The sequence below is a fragment of the Hemicordylus capensis genome, chromosome 7 (genome assembly GCF_027244095.1).
Source record: "Hemicordylus capensis ecotype Gifberg chromosome 7, rHemCap1.1.pri, whole genome shotgun sequence".
NCBI lineage: Eukaryota > Metazoa > Chordata > Lepidosauria > Squamata > Cordylidae > Hemicordylus > Hemicordylus capensis.
In genome coordinates, this window is record NC_069663.1 from 18,294,071 (window position 1) to 18,311,779 (window position 17,709).

At 45.8% G+C, this 17,709-nt stretch overlaps 1 protein-coding gene across 3 annotated transcripts in view; it reads left to right on the plus strand.

Moving 5' to 3' along the window:
* Positions 1 to 17,709, plus strand: part of LUZP1 (leucine zipper protein 1) — a 72,434-nt gene that overhangs the window by 603 nt on the left and 54,122 nt on the right. The window contains exon 1 of one of the 3 annotated variants that reach the window (XM_053266936.1): positions 5,558 to 6,069. The exons of 1 other annotated variant lie outside the window; for it this stretch is intronic. The gene's annotated coding sequence lies outside the window, so the exon portion shown is untranslated. Of the gene's footprint in view, positions 1 to 5,557; positions 6,070 to 17,709 lie in introns of those variants that run through there. One more of the 3 variants, XM_053266938.1, reaches the window with a different exon arrangement.

Consider the following 17,709-nt stretch of genomic DNA (forward strand, 5'->3'; position numbering starts at 1 on the left):
ATGGGACTTACTTCCAGGTAAATGTGTATAGGGTTGCATCTTTAGTAGTGAAACCCTTAGCTCACTACAGTAAAAAAAACCCAACTGTCTTCAATCATATATCAATGTGTATTTTGGTGGGACTACTCTAGCATAAGTTGATTGAATGGCTTAAGAAAGCTGAGGTTTTCAAAAGTCATACATGTGTGATTTCATAGGGCAAATGTGCACAGGATCAAAACCACTCTGAAATGCCTCTCCATCCAATATAACCTTGACATGCCTGCAGATTGTTGGAGTCTGCAAAGATGGTGATGTGCTTTCGTTCTGCTATGAATACTTAAAGGGAAAAGGGATATGAACTGAGCTCTAAAATGTAGGATGTGCCAATGCAGCCAACAAAATCAAATGCTCAGTCCTTATGGAATGAATGGATTATACCAGATGGGAAATACAGGATGAAGAGGTAATGCTGAGTTAGCAAAGGACAAAGTAATGTGTCTCACAGCACCAAATCAAGGCAGTTCCTACCCAGACCACCTGCAATGCAAAAATGTACATGTGTGAATTCTTCCCACACTGATCTGGTGCACAGATTGCATTTAAAAATAAATATTCATACAGAACAGAACAGAACTTTATTACAGTCATAGACCAATATACAAAGAAATACAAACAATGCATCATGTAAATAAAATTTTAAAAAGAGAAGAGAGAAATGTATAAACTACTTATGAAGTGCATTGCTAAAGATCAGATCGAGTTTTGCAGATTATAAACCAAAACCTGGTCACTATATTAATAATTTTTTCATCTGAGTTAAGTAATAACAACTTCAAATAAAAATCATACATACATATTAAGGATTAGGACTGGAGAAAAAGTATTAATTGGATACTGAATTCTAGTGTGCACTAGAAACATTATTACTGCTTCATTTACACATCCTGTTAATTCATGCATCTAATAAGACTATGTAAAGGTAAAAGGTGCCGTCGAGTCAGTGTCGACACCTGGCGACCACAAAGCCCTGTGGTTTTCTTCGGTAGAATACAGGAGGGGTTTACCATTGCCATCTCCCACACAGCATGAGATGATGCCTTTCAGCATCTTCCTATATCGCTGCTGCCCAGTATAGATTTTCCCATGGTCTGGGACACATACCAGCAGGGATTCGAACTTAAGAACATAAGAACAGCCCTGCTGGATCAGGCCCAAGGCCCATCTAGTCCAGCATCCTGTTTCGCACAGTGGCCCACCAGTTGCCGCAGGAAGCCACAGACAGGAGTTGAGGACGTGCCCTCTCACCTGCCATTACTCCCCTGCAACTAGTACTCAGAGGCATCCTGCCTTTGAGGCTGGAGGTGGCCCACAGCCCTCCGACTAGTAGCCATTGATAGACCTCTCCTCCATGAAGTCATCCAAACCCCTCTTAAAGCCATCCAGGTTGTACTGGGAACCTCTGGGTTGCTAGGGTTTGTAAATATGGAGACTTGGGGACTTTAACATCAGCACACACAAAATGGGAATCCCTGCGTGTCTGAAGTGCAGCTGCTCTTGCGCAGGAGTGCAAATACTTCAAAGATCTTCCTTGTGCTCTGGAAGTACTCTGTTAAAGTGGAAGCACATCCCTGACCTCCATAGTCTGGGAAACATACCAGGGGGGATTCAAACCTGCAACCTCTTGCTCCCTAGGCAAGTTACTTCCCCGCTGAGCCATGAGGTGGCTTTGAATGATACTATTACCCTGCAAATGTAACTTATGACTTTTCCCTTCTTGCCACTGCCAGGTACTATCAGAGCAAAATTGCATGAGCTTTTACCTATTGGTTAGAGCCGAGTGAGAGAAAGAAAGAGGATAAAAGGAAAGTTTTTAAGTGTATAAAGTTTATAACCCCTGCTAACTGAGCAAAGAGACACCTTTTAAAGTGGTGATTCTCTTATATTTAGCAGAGGGAGAGCAACTGGCCGTATCGAAACCCAGCATAGCATCCCTCCAGTGGCTGTTGCTGGAATCTGCCTTGTGTTTCTTTTTAGATTGTGAGCCCTTTGGGGACAGATTTGATTAAGTGCCATGAAGTTGGTGTCACCTCTTAAAGACCACATAGATAGATTCTCTCCAGGATGATCTTTCTTCAACTTGGCCTTTAAGGTCTCTCTTAAAGACCACATAGATAGATTCTCTCCAGGATGATCTTTCTTCAACTTGGCCTTTAAGGTCTCTCAGTGGTGCATTCATTGCTGTCGTCATCGAGTCCATCCACCTTGCTGCTGGTCGTCCTCTTCTATTTCCTTCAACTTTCCTCCTTTCCTGGCTGTCCATGGTATCTCAAAAGCCTTTGGGATTTCAAAAGTCTGGGGACAGGGGACCATCTTATTTATGTATTATTTATTTCTCTATGTAAATCGCTTTGAGAACTTTGGTTGAAGAGTGGTATACTGTATAAATATCCATAGTAGTCAAAGTAGTAAGTTATTAGACCTTAAAAAAAAAAAGGAGGATATAGGCAAAAGTTCTCGAAGGTAGATTGTTGGACCTGCCTCATGGAGCATGGAGTCTTTGAGAAGAGGGGAGGATATGATGGGGGTGGTGGTGGAAATAGAGATGGGGTAAACAGGGCATGAATATATAAATATTTCAGTTACACCTACTTAGACTTAGCTACAGGAAGGCATGGGAACTGAGAGATTGTACAAAGTTTCCCTGAACCTGAGGACAGACCTGAAGGAAGCCACAAAGGTGGCATCAGCAGCTGTTGTGAAAGGCAACAGAACAAGAACAAGGATGTGAGTTTTGAGCCGCATACAAATATACTAAATAAATAAAGCAGCAGCGACAATGCTGTTACATTTTTAAAGTTTGTTTTAGTTGTTTTTGGAAAAGAGTTTGTTTTAGCTGTCATTTCTGTCCCAGGTGTCGTTTATTGCTTTATTGTATGCTTGTGCATTACTACTACTATGAATATGTATATACCACTATTCAACAAAAATTATCAAAGCTGTTTATGTAGAAAAACTATTAAATAATAAATTAGATGGTTTCCTGTCCCCGAAGGGTTCACAGTCTAAAAGGAAACATCAGGTAGACACCAGCAACAGTCACTGGAGGGACGCTGTGCTAGGGTTGGATAGGGCCAGTTGCTCTCCCCCTGCTAAATATAAGCCAGTCCCACTTTAAAATGTGCCTCTTTGCTCAACGTGTAGGGGGTAATTTTGAATTTATTTCTATTAAATTTATTTCCAAAATTTTAAACAGTGCCTCACTATGAGGTACTCCAGGCTGAAGAAGAGAGTACCTCCGGCTTCCGTGAGATAGACATCAATTCTTCCGGATAGACATCAATTATATATTTGGAAGAATTTGTTTCTTGGTGTGCAAAATAAAGTCATACTTCCCGATGACCTACAGATACCAGATTTTGCATACACAATCCTGCCACTGAAATTAGCTGAATGAGCTGCTTTTTATACAGGAATGTGCTGGGTGGAAGTTTTAAATAATTTTTTTAAAAATAAATTCTGAATATATTTCCTGATTACTTATGGATACCAAGTTCTGCATGAACAATCCTACCTCTTAAATTAGCCAAATGCACTGCTTTTTACACCAGAACATGCTGCTGAAAGATCTATATATATAATTCTCTAAGGCGTACCCGTGGCTAATCCTGAACATGGCAGTTCTCGTGAGACTTCCTGGCAGGGCAGGGAAGTGCAGAGCACAGCAGGGGGAGCCTCTCTCTGAGACAGTCTGCCGAGGGAGGGAGGTTGAGGAGGAGGCGGTGCCACTGCAAGCCGGCTCTAACTGCCCGCCTCCTTGCAAGGAGGACGGCCAAGCAGGCAGCAGCACGGGTGGGGAAACCGGGGCCAAAGGGATGTAGGCAAGAATGAACTGGCTGAAGGGATGGGGAGAGGCGGAGAGCGATCTGGCTGAAGGGATGGGGGGAGAACGAATTGTCCAAAGGCATGGGGAGGGAGAACCAACCGGCACAAGGGATGAGGGGAGAAGGAGAGTGAACTGGCTGAAGGGATGGGGGGTGAGAATGGCTGAAGGGATGGAGACAAAATGAAGATGGGGCAGGGAGCCAGATCGGTTGTAGGTGGGGGAATCACAGCGAGAACTAGGGGCGCAGGTGCTCTGCACTGGGTCAGCTAGTTGAAATATATTTCTTGTATTTTTAGAAGAAATTCTGAATATTTTAACTGTTATTGCTTCCAATAGATTTTTAACGCTTTAGTTCCTGTTGCTTTAGTTCCTTTTTGCAAGTGCACACACACACGCGCGCGCACACACACATATATATAATTTACTGAAAATATTTATATCCCGCCCCTAGTACACTACTGCTGTGGGCGGCTCACAATAAAATAGAAACCGTATACAATAGAAGTAATAAAATTAAACAATTTGAGTAAACAAATTAAAAGTTAGGTTAAAATCTACCACCAGTATTAAGTTCAAATTAAAAGTCATTTTAAAAGATAAAAACAGAGAATATGAACGACATATTGTTTAATTTCTTGAACTTTCCTAGAACTGTCATCTATGCAAAAGCACCCCAAGGAGGGTCCTCACCTACAAGCAACTAGACCAGGCTTCCACAACATAGGGGCTGGGGTCCAGATCTGGCCTGCAGGGCCTTTTTGGGGGCCCCAAAGAAAACCACATGGCTCTGTGTGGTCACCAGGAGTCGACACTGACTCTGCCACACAACTTTACTTTTACTTTACAAAGTAGGAGTATCCTGCAGGAGGAACCATAAACAGCAGGATCCATGAAGAGCTCTAGGATTGCAAGTTTCAGGATTGAAGCCTGAAAACAACAATGATTTAGGGAGAGGAGAGGACTTGGTATTTATTTGGGGCTGGCATGCACTCCAGCTGCCCCACTGATTGAGCAGGGACAGGGCCTATTTTATGGGCACTCTCCTGGGTCAAAATTGTGGGCCCCTTGAGAGGGGGAAAGATCCATAAAAGTTGTCTCCATTAATGTTTTTGATAATTAATTTTAACATCTCACAATGTCACTGAAAATTGGCCTTCATGTGGGGGCATAACTATAACAGGACAAGGGGAGACAGTTGTCTGGGGGCCCAATGCCTTGGGGGGGGGGCCCAGAGGCAAGTCACATGACTGACTCCCCCAGCCGCACACCCGTCCGGGCTTCCTTCAGTTGTATCCATCCTCCAAAATTGATGTGAGTGTTAAGACCTGGAGCTACCAGAACAGCATGTCGTTCTCTAGTACCATTAAATGACTTGCATCGTCCAGAAGTTACAAAACCTTTTAAAAAATAATGTAGGATGATGTTCTGTTGTGGCACATAGGATAGATAGATAGATAGATAGATAGATAGATAGATAGATAGATATAAATTTTACTGGGGGGGGGGGGCATTTTAAAATCTTGTCTCTGTGCCCACTCCAACCTTGCTACGCCCCTGCATTCTGGCCGACTGGGGCGTCTGAGCTGAGTCCCATTCACTTCAACGGAGCGCCTTCGTCATGACTAACTGAGTCTGAAGGTCGCCTTTAAAAATAAAGAGACGTAGCACTGGCCAGTCTTGGAGGGGCCAACGGGTTCCTTTTTGCAGGGAGCGAAGAGAGGGTGGGTGTTAGCACGCGGGAGAGGGCGCCCGCTCCGTGTGGCTATCCCGGCCCCCGTGGCCACCAGCAGAGGCGGCCTGGGCTTGCCGCTCCGGGGCCAGCCAAGCGCTCTCAGGCCGCCGCCTCCTCCCTGCGCCCGCCCCGCGCCTGCCTCTCTCGCTCTCCCTTCCTTCCCCCTGACGTCAAGCCGCCGGCCCGCCCGGGCTGCTGCTGCTTCCCCGCCTCTCATTGTCAGGAGGAGTCCCAGCACGGCTGCCCGCGGCTCGGACGCCCCCTCCGAGCAGATCCGAGTGGGCCGCCCCGCTTCGCGGAGTGGGGGCCCGGGTCGCCTCCGGCAGCGGCAGGCGAGGGAAGAGAAGCAGGGACTGGAGCCGCCGCCGCCGCCGCCACCCAGCAAGAAGAAACTCCCCGGCGGAGGACGCGGCGCGCTCTCCTTCCCGGCAAGTTCCTTGGCGGATCTGGAGAGGAGGAGGAGGAGAAGTCGGTAAGCGGGTGGCTGGTTGCTGGGAAGGATGCGGGTGTGTGTGTGTGCGCGCGCGCGGGGGTCCTCTTGGGGAGGGGGTCATGCAAGGGGGAGGGCGGCAGCGGCGGGCGCTCCAGGCAGCCCTCTTGCGCTCTGCTCTCTGCCGCCGCCGCCTCCTCTTGCGCCTTTTCTGCTCCAGCGCTGCCAAAACCAAGCTGGGGCTGGGAAGGAATTCGAGGCATCCGCTTTGTTCCGAGTTGCCAGTGTGCGCACACAGAGAGAGAGAGAGAGAGAGAGAGAGAGAGAGAGAGAGAGACCCTTGCGGGGGAAACCCGAGCGAGCGCCTGGTGGGAACCGGCAGGCAGGCGGCTGCCTCTGCCTGCAGCAGCAAGCTGAGCAAGGTCCCCGCGGCGGCGGCGGCGGCTCTCCCAGCCCCGGTTGCCTTTTCCTTTTTGCAGCCGAGGAGGTCTCCGCTTGGAAGAGCAAGGAGAGCGTGCGTGCGTGTGCGCGCGCGAGGAGGAGGAGGGAGTTCTGGGCTCGGCAGGAACTTCCCAAGTTTCTCCCCGGGTGACTCTCTCTCTCTCTCGCTCCCCGCCGCGGGAGGAGAAGGCCCGGCCCTTCCTCCAAAGGAAATGCCTCTAGGAAGCCGCTCCGCCGCGTTGCCCCACGGCGGAGGGCTGAATGGGGCCAGGGCGCCTCGGAGGCCGATTCTAGGCGTGTTTACTCGGAAGGAAGCCGGCTTGGCCGCCGGGAAATGCGCCTTGGAATGCGGCCTCCTTGGCCACCCATTGCTGAAGGCTTCCTGCCGAAAAAGGCTTGGTATTGTTATGGCTGTTGTTGCCAACTTCTTCAAAAGTGCACCGCAGTGAGTCGTAAACGAGCAGAGACGCAGTTATGACGAGGATGCAGCCCATCCTCCAAAGAAGTGCGTGCATAGGCACCTCCCACTTTTATCCTCACAACAGCCCTGTGAGGTAGGTTGTGAGAGGCAGTTAGGACCCACAGTTGCCCCAGTGAGCCTTGGTGGCTGAATTCTTGTTGAGATTCCCTGTCGAAAGACTTGATATTGCTTCTGTTGTGTTACTTTAAAAAAAAGTAAATTTCCCACAAGGCCCTGAGTAGTAAAACAGTGGAAACTAAATTATGAAGGCAATGCTGTTCCTCCAAAGAACCCAGGGCTGTGTCCATGGTTGTATCCTCATGACAGCCCTGTGAGGTGGGCTGTGAGAGACAGTTGGGGCCCCACTGGTAAGGCTTTGTTTCTTGTTATGACTGTCCTGTGAGTTCGTTTTGAGAGGCACTTCATGAGTGACCCAAGGTAATAGTAAGCTTTGTGTCTGAACAGAGATCTGAAATTTGGTCTCCCTTGGTCAGAATCGCAATGCTCCAACCGTACGTAGCACCATGCATGTCTATGCAGAAGAAAGCCCTGTGGAACTCACTGAGACTCCTGTCTACGGCACATTTGCTGAGCATAAGCTCCCTTGAACTCAGTGTGACTTGCTTCTGAATGAATGTGCCTGGGATTGGACTAAAATATTGCAGTCACATCTGCTTGCTTGAAAGTTGAAGCCCATTGAAATCCAAGGGATATAGGCCTGAGGAAGTGTCCTTTGGGGTGCAAGGCAAAAATAAATGATGCTGGGAAACCTGTGTTTCAGGCGAGTCAGTTACCTGGGCAAGTCACTATTGGACAAGTCACTTTGCCTTGGACTTAGTTTTATAGATTAAAAAACTGGAGTAATAGCAACATACCTCCAAGGGTTGCTGAACTTTTAGTGAGGAAGAAAAATGCTATCTGCTCTGAGCCTTATGGGACAGAGTTAGGGTTGTCACTTTTCACCTTCCTGGTAGGGCTTTGGTGACTTTGACAGCAATGACTGGTAGAAATTCAACAGATGTGGCCTCCCTGATTGGTCTTACTACCATACCAACAGTAGCTGCACTTGTTGAATTTCTGCCTCTTATGTAGTTCTTAAAATTATAGGAAGCCTTGCTGGGGGTGGGGGAAGGTTGCAATCTTAGATTGTCTTGTTGATAATTGCAGATATAGTTCTGATGAAAATGCTAGATGGGGTGCATGAATTCCAAGGAGGACGTGAAGCCTTGTTGTAGGAATTCTGGAGAATGAATAACGCGTAGATAATGAAATCTGACAGCAAAATTCTTAGCATTAGGAAGATATGCTCTATGCTGCTATGTTTTTGACCAGGTGGTAAAAGTGAGATTCAGGAATGTATATGATTCTTTTTTCGATAGTGTTTGCATTTCTGTAATGCTGAATTATTTTTTAATTGCATTTTTTTTTGCCTGCTCTTTCTCCAGGGAGCTCTGGAAACATCTGTGCTTCTTCTCCCTTCTTTTTAACCTCACAAGAATCTTGTGAAGTAGGCTAGCCTGAGAGATAATGACTTACCTAAGACTACCCCGTGAAATTCATGGCGGGATAGGGATTTGAATGTGGGGCTTCTTGATCATAGTCTAACCACTACACCATACTGTCTGAGGTAGAAGCATTGATTGAGGTCCTAAGTCCAAAGAGCCCCATGTGGGGACGCAAACCATCCTCACCCGAACTCAGCTGGGACCTACAGTTGGTATAGCTACAGTTGAAGGGAACTTGTTCTCTCCAACCCAACATTTGTGGCTGTATTTTTTTAAAACTGTAAATTTAAATAAATTAATAATAAACCTAGCATAGCAGTCAGCATTCATTTCATTTTTATTTACATTACTATCCCGATCTTCATCCAAGGAGCCCAGAGTAGTGTATACATGGTTATGCCAGCGTGGTGTAGTGGTTATAGTGCTGGACTAGGACCAGGGAGACCCGAGTTCAAATCCCCATTCAGCCATGATACTAGCTGGGTGACTCTGGGCCAGTCACTTTACTCTCAGTCTAACCTACTTCACAGGGTTGTTGTGAGGAGAAACTCAAGTGTGTAGTACATAGCTCTGGGCTCCTTGGAGGAAGAGCGGGATATAAAATGTAATAATAATGGTTATCCTCACAACAATCCTGTGAGGTAGGCTAGGCTGAGATAAGTGAATGCCCTGAAATAACATAAATATTTGTCAAGACAGAAACTGTGTTGCAGGCTGCAGATGCAAGAGCTCATTTTTGAGCAGGAAAATATTTGTTTTTTGGGAGCTAAGGGGTTGTTCCTTTGACTATTGAATGGTTTGGACAGTGTAAGATATCAGTCTTGTTTTGCCGGCACTGTTGTGAAGGTGCATAGCGAGTGGCAGGCATAAGGCTGAACTTCTGTACGTGCAGGTTGAGCTGGGAATCTTTAAATGTAGTAACAAGCCGAGAATTCTTCTGCGTCAGAAAGACTTATTTTAATCAGACTTCACCCCAAGGGCAGAGATGCTTTTGCTCAATTTACTCTGAGGAATTTTCAACTTTGCTAAAACGAAACCATCTTCCTTGCTCACGGAGGCAGCTTTGGGTGTGAATCGGAGTATGTTTATTGCCCTTTCTAGTCTATTGTTGTCCATTCAGGGCTGACTAGGGAACAGGCCTGTTGGGAAGGATCAGAGGAAGCCAGCACATGCTTTCTGATGAAATGTGCATTTGTTTTCCGTAAGTTCTATGGAATTTAGTACTTGGGCTGCGGCGAGGCTATTGTCTGCAAGTGAAGGAGGCCAAGGGTTTCTGGCTTCCTTAATTATTAATTGTGACTGATTTTCTCATTGGAAATGAGGGGCTGAAGAGTAAACTACATGGGCCCATGGGGACCTGAAGAGGAAACTGCAGAGCACATCTGATGGGGTACAAGCTGAGGGCACAGGACTCTTTAACCCCCTCATCACTGCAGTGAGTAGCAAGGGTTTGCGTCGGGATCTCCCCCTTCTGCGCTCCTCAGCGGCTGACTCCTGCGCATGAACCAAGACAGGGCGCATGGGAGTGAACATCAGAAACATGTGATGGTGTCGGAATACGTACAGCCCTGGTCATCAATTGAACTTGTTTTCAACGGGGACCATATTCTCAGATGAATTGAAGGGTCATCACCTTTAGCACACACAGACCAAAAAAAGGCAAGAAACTCATCACGTCTGGTTTCCGTTTGAATGTCGCCATGTGTAGGCAGTATTTCCTCTAACAGGGATTCCCAGGTGTTGTTGACTACAACTCCCAGCATCCCCAGATGCAGTAGCCTTTGCTTGGGAATTATGGGAGTTGTAGTCCTGGGAGGAAGAGCGGAATATAAAATGTAATAAATAAATAAGTGCAGACTGTAAACAGATCTATCAGATAAATGTGTTCTTGATGAGACACATCAAGTATCCTCTGCTTGAGAACAAGCTTAGCTCTCTGCCAGTCTGTGTAGACAATACTGAGCTAGATGGACCAGTGGTCTGACTCTGTACAAGCTTCCTATGTTCCTAAGGTGACCTGACTGCATGTACGTCCTCATAGCCTTACTTCTTCCAGCTTGCATCTGTTGACATTGTGGTTTGTTCGACAGACAGCTCTGTGGCTCATCCAAACTCTTCGTGGGTCCTGTGCACTTCAGCTTCTGGCTTGCGTGTGGGAACCCAGACGAGGCCCATGGAAACATGGGCCTGAGATGCATGAAGACCTGAGAGCCCAACCAGAGGGTCTGTTGCTCTTGGCACTGGGGAGGAGGTGATAAAGAATCTTGAGCATTTGGTTTGCATAATAAGGCTCCGTAGAAGAAGGCTGTGAGGGAGATCCTGAAGGGCAGGGCTGAGTTCTTGCATCAACAATTACCCGTCTTGGTTGTATACTTGTGATTTGCACGGATCTCTTCATTAGGCAAAATCTGAGGAGGCATTCTGTGTCTGGGAGGAAGATCTGGTAAAAGATGTTAGCAGGACAGCAACCAGCTGTACCTGAGATTTTCAGTTGTTCTCGTAGTAAGCCACTCCTGAGTCAAATAGCAGATGTTTGAGCACCATAGGAATATAGGAAGCTGCCATATACCAGAGTCAGACCATCGGCCCATCTAGCTCAGTATTCTCTACCCAGACTGGCAGCAGCTTCTCCAAGGTTATAGGCAGGAGTCTCTCTCATCCCTAACGTGGAGATGCCAGGTTCGATAAGTGTTGAAGTTCAATAAGTGTTGAAATGAGTTGTTATCTGGAAAACGCATCTAATGTATGTTTTGATTACAGTTTGTACTTAACAGTTACTTGTAGCTTTGATTCAGATCCATTTCTGTATGTTTTGTTTTGATTGTGGTTTTTGATTAAGGTTCTGGCTTGCTGTTTACGTTTGATAACAAGAGTAGAATCAGAATCATTTTGTTTACGGCCATAAGCCAAACAAAACTAAAACTTTAGACTGTTACCAGGCATAAATATACAGCATAAAATAACTAAAAGATACACAATCGGCTTCATAGAACCCCATGATGAGAGGTCAGTTTCATAGCCCCATATAAAAATTTAGCAGCCAGTTTAGTAATACCCACATTAACATCAGCAAGACATAAATTAAGATAAAATGAGTCAGGCCTGCCTGGAAACTGAACAAATAAAGGGGGATAACAAGAGTATCATATGGGGCCCCAGGGCAGTCTGCTCTCTCTGCAAGGAGAGCTGGTCCTGAGGTAGCAAAAATGAATTGTCCCCTTTGCTAAGCAGGATCTGCCTTGGTTTGCATTCAGATGGGAGACTACATGTGAACACTGTAGGAGGATGGGCTTATAGCTCTCTGAGAGAGCATCTGCTTATATGTAGGGGGTCCCAGGTTTAATCCTTGGCATCTCCAGGTAGGGCTGGAAGAGACGCCTGCCTGCAAACTGGGAGAGCTGCTGCCAGTCAGTGTGGACAATACTGAGCTAGATGGACTGACCATCTGACTCCGTATAAAGCAGCTTCCTCTGTTTCTGTGCACAGTTGTGTGGGCAACAGCGACTGAGTAAATCCACTCTGAATTGATCGCCATCTTGATATTATCTCTTCAGAAGCCTGCGGTATATTTGGTGAAACTTTCCAACTGACTCAAACTGATCACAGAAGTGCCTCGTAACTTGTGGGCACGAAGGCAACATGTTGAAAGTGAATATTGAGCGGTGGAGTAAAGATACACAGTTGTGTTGGCAAACCAAAAGAATCCACTCCGCTGTTCTGACATGGTAGCCCTCTTGACCTTAGCGACTCATAAGGCGATGTGCATGGCCACATTAGTAATGTTTTGAGATCTTGTATCCCCCCCACTCCCACCCCAATTTGTGATTCAGGATTGGTCACTGCATGTCTTGATTCCGATCTAGGCATTTCACGATGCAGACAATTCTGTGGGTTGCAAACTCCTTGGGTCTGTAAAATCGGCCTGAGGGCATGTACCACTTACCCCTGACAATGGTCCTCTTAAAATAGACCCCTATTGAAGACATGAAGCTGCCTTTTACTGAGTCAGACCATTGGTCCATTGAGTTCAGGTTTGCCCGCTCTGACTGGAAGCAGCTCTCCATGATTTCAGCCAGTCATCTGCCTGAAACTGTCTACTTTGACTGGAAGCCATTCTCCAAGGTGTCAGTGGTCTTTCCAAGTATTAGGCAAAAGGTAAAGTGTGCTGTCAAGTTGATTTCAACCCCTGGTGCCCACAGAGCCCTGTGGTTGTCTTTGGTAGAATACAGGAGGGGTTTACCTTTGCCATCTCCCGCATAGCATGAGATGATGCCTTTCAGCATCTTCCTATATTGCTGCTGCCGATTTAGTAGCAGTGGGGATTCGAACCGGCAACCTTCTGCTTGTTAGTCAAGCATTTCCCCACTGCGCCACTTAAGGTGACTTCCAACCAGCATTGCAATCTGAGTATTTTGGAACCTAGGAAACTCCTTTCTACTGAATCAGGCCACTGATCCATCGCGCTCAGTATTGTCTACACTGACTGGCAAAGGCTCTCCAAGGTTTCAGGCAGGAATTTTTCTACAGCCCTACCTGGAAATGCCAGGGAGTGAACCTGGCACCTTCTGCAGACAAAGTGGATGCTCTCCCATATAAATAAAAGTATTTATTCAAATGGTAGCTTAATAAGGAAAGTTCTCGAAACCAAGACCAAGTTATATAATAGTATTTCTTCAACTATCAATTTAAAAGTATCAAAAACAATTCATAAAAAGCTCCCCAAGTTTGCGATAGAAGATTTTTAAAGTTTTTTGTGTGTCTGTGTGTAGGTAGGTACGTAGGGGTGTGTGTGTGTCTCTGTGTGTGTGTGTGTGTGTGTGTGTAGATAAATAGATAGTAAGGACCAGGGGAAGTTGAAACGTGTCTGGCCAACAGTTTATTACTGGCAAATTGTTTATTTACTGTGGAGAAGAACTGACACGTGTGTGTGTGTGTGTGTGTGAGAGAGAGAGACTCTATATTACATATTGGACATTGCACACTATATTTTTAAAATGTTATTGCACACTTGTGAGATTGTATTGTTTTTGACATTTTAAAAATTACTGTTTGCATAAATACTCTTATTAATTATATAACTTTGACCTGTTTTTGAGACTTTGCCTACGGGACAAGTGGTCATGCTCCTTGTAAATGCTACATGTACTTAATTAATCTTTTGCACGGTGAGCAGAAACTTGTTCAGCATATTAGAAACTCATCTTGAGCCTACTGTCCTCTTCTCTTCTCTTCTAATATAATTAGCAATCGGCATGGGTGTATGAGAGAGCCCCATCTTGCATCTTGAGGGAACGAAGATCCCAGCTCTTGTTAGTACCAAATGCTCAAAAGTCGCAGTGCTGACCTCACAAAAGAAGGAGGCGAGCTTAGAAAGAGATGAGCAATGAAAGAGCATCGGTGGATATGCGTGTCTTGCAGGATCTTTGCTACTGCTGCTGGGTCATATTGATTTCTTGGCAGTGGGTTGCTGAGTACTAAAAACAAAACACAAGAACCACCCTGCTGGACCAAGGATCTGTCTAGACTCTAGACTTGCATCCTGTTTCCCACAGTGGCTGGCCAGATGCCTCCAGGAAGCCCATGAGCAAGAGGCAATAAGAACATAGGAAGTGGCCTTCTACTGAGTCAGACCTTTGGTCCATCTTGCTCAGTATTGTCTACACTGACTGGCAGCAGCTCTCCAAGATTTCAGGCAAGAGTATTTCCTAGCCCTGCTTAGGGATGCTGCCAGGGATCAAACCTGGGAGTGCGACCTTCTGCATGCAGAGTAGAAGCTATTCCACTGAGCTATGTCCCCATTATCCTAAAAAGAAAGAAATGTGTCTGGTACAACATAGCAGCGTAGGTGTCAGGCATTGCTGGTTTTGTCTGTGGGGTTCTCATCTAGTGGTCTACCTTTTCTTCAGAACTATCTTATTTATTCATTCATTCGATTTATATACTGCCCAGGGTGGTTTACTACAAGGTAAAAACAATTAAAACAAGTTAACAGTTAAAATCAAACCATAAAAACAGAATAAAACCAATTAAACAATTCAAACAGCTAAAAAAAAAAAAAACCCTGGAGAACCAGGGCAGCAGTTTAAAACAATGTAAAACAGTTTGTCGATCATTAAAAAACCCTGGAAGGCCAGGCCAAACAGATAGGTTTTAAGGGCTCTCCTGAAGGACAGTAATGATCTCAAATTACGGATTTCTGCAGAGAGTACATTCCACAGTCCAGGAGCAGCTACAGAGAAGGCCCGCCTCTGAGTCTCCACCAGACAAACCGGTGGTAACTGGAGAGTGTCCTCCTCAGATGACCTTAACGTGCGGTGCGGATTATGCAGAAGAAGGCACTCTCTAAGATAACTCGCACCTAAGCCGTTCAGGGCTTTAAAGGTAATAACCAGCACTTTGGATTTTGCCCGGAAACGTATCGGCAGCCAGTGTAACTGTTTCAAAACAGGCATAATATGGTCTCTCCGGGTTACCCCAGAGACCAGTATGACAAAGGATGGTTGAACATAGGGTCATAAGAAGCTGCCTTATACTGAATCAGACCATAGGTCCATCTAGCTCAGCATTGTCTACACAGACTGGCAGTGGTTTCTCCAAAGGTTTAGGCAGGAGTCTTTCGTAGCCTACCTGGAGATGCTGCCAGGGGTTGAACCTGGAACTTGCAAAGAGGGAGATTGGTGGCAACCACAAATAAAGACCGGTTAGTGAGCAAACCCTAAAATTGTGGGTCCCTGTGCATACGGATCACAAAAGCAGCTAAAGAGTACTGCAAACAAGTAGCCTCTAGATCCTGAAAGTTTACAGCATTGTCCAATACTTAATTATAATACATTTAAATAGGCGAGTGATGAAAAAGAGAGTTTTAGAACTGTTTAATTAAACATTTCAGTGTCCACTTTCCTCAGTAACACAGCTGTGATTTAAACTGCAACTGTGTTTGCTTGAGGAAGGTGGAAGCCAAAGCTTAACTAAACAATTTTAAAACTATATGCTTCATCACTTTCCTATTTCCATATATGTCTAAGGAACCAAATGGATGCATTTCCTCATTCCCACATTACATTTTTATCCTTTTGACTGTTACAATAATTGATAGTCTCAAAAGGGGGAACGTAGCTTAGGAAACAGCCCTGATTGCCTTCTGGTTTGAGAATTAAATTTACGAGGAATATGATCTCAGCCTGCACTGAAATCTGTGGGCGATTCTAATTAGAAAACTATTCAGATTCCATTCCTCTGTTTTTGGTTAGAATTTTATAATTGTTCTGCTGGTGGAGCTAATCATATTAGGGCCCTTGTAAAGAAACCCAGATGAGCTTTTAAGTATGTTGCTGCAAGTTTTTCAGGGATTGGATTTTAATCCGCTGATGTCGGTAATAGTTAATTTCTCTATCCTGCTTCAAAGCCTGTCAAATAGCAGAGTGATCATGATTGCAGTAGGCATCGGTTAAGTCACATGAGGTGCGAGGGCCTGTTTGTGCCTGCCCGAATCTAGCTGCATTGTTTTTAAGAGCATGAGATGGACCTGCCTCAGGAACCGTGCACACAAAAAAGAGCTCTGTGCACCTGGAAGACGAACAGATTTATTATTTTTAGGTTGCCTCAAGTTTCTGTCTGTGTGTTTGCTGAAACAGACTAATTGGGGCTGGCTATAACTCTGGAATTTGCTCCCTAAGGAAACATGGGCATAAAGCATGAATTTTTCATTAAGACCCCCCCCCCCCACCAAAAAGTTCCAACCTTCACTTACCACATTAGTGTCTGCCAGCAAACTCCAGTGCATTGCAGAGATTTCTGGGGCTTATTTTTAGATACACATGGCCTTTGGTGCCTCATTTTATTAACTACACTTCTAATGCCACCTTTCTTCCAAGGAGCTCAGGGTGGCAAATAAGGTCCTCTCTGCCGTTTTTGTCAAAACAACCTTGTAGGGTAGGTTAAGCTGAGAGAGAGTGGTCAAGCCAAGGTGAGCTTCATAGCAGGATGGGGATTTGAACCCGGGTCTCTCCAGTCCTAGCCTGACACTCTGCCCACGTTCGCCCATGTGGACTTAAATAATGACTTAGAACAGGGCTGCACCGCTCTGGCCCTCCTGCAGATGTGGAACTGGGACTCCTGACTATTGGCCGCTGTGGCTGGAGATTATGGGAGTTGTAGTCCATAAACAGCTGGCATGCCACAAAGTTGGGCATCCCTGGTTTAAAGCTTAAAATTCTGGCATCTCCACATTGCAAGAGATCAGAGACCGACAATGCAGACTGGCGTTGTGCTTATGCGAGGATGTTGGACTCCTGTAATACTCCTAGCACTGTATTGCTTGTATAGCCGACTCTGCATTGCGCTTGTATAGGATTTGAAGTCCATGTTGTCTGGAGCCTGCGTTCTGGACTAGCGTTGTGCAACAGCTATCCTAATACAACCCGGGTCTGTTCTCCGTGTTGTGCAAGGGCAGCAAGGGCACAAGCACTAGCAGAACTTGATAGAGAGGGGAGCTGGTCTTCTGGTGGCAAGCCCCCTTTGCTAAGCAGGGTCCACCCTGGTTTGCATTTGAATGGGAGACTGCCTGTGTGAGCTCTGCAAGTTATTTCCCTTAGGGGATGGGGCCACTCTGGGAAGAGTGCCTGCCTGCTTGCATGCAGAAGGCTCCAAGTTCTCTCCCTGGCATTTCCAAATAGGGCTATATGTAGCAGGAAACCTAGGCCATTACTATGCATTAATTCCATTAGACAAGGGCTGGGCAAAGGTAGATGTTGTTGAACTACAACTTGCATTATTCAGTCATCCACAGCCACAATTCATGTATTTTTTTATTTTTACATTTATATCCTGCTCTTCCTCCAAGGAGCCCAGAGCGGTGTACTACGTACTTGAGTTTCTCCTCACAACAACCCTGTGAAGTAGGTTAGGCTGAGAGAGAAGTGACTGGCCCATAGTCACCCAGCAAGTATCATGGCTGAATGGGGATTTGAACTCGGGTCTCCCCGGTCCTAGTCCAGCACTCTAACCACTACACCACGCTGGCTCTTTTGTTGTGGCTGGGGATGATGGGAGTTGTAGTTCAGCAGCATCGGAAGTGCTACGTTTTCCTGCCCCTGCAGTAGGCTTTAATAAAATGTTTAAAATAGAGGGGGAGAATATAAGGAGCAAACAGTATGCATAAATGATCAGTTTTGATAGAGGAGGGAGGTGAGCATCAGAGGGTCTGAGAGATGTAAGACCCTTAAAGGCTGGGGATTATGGGAATTGTAGTCAAAAAACAGCAGGGGCCAAAGTTGA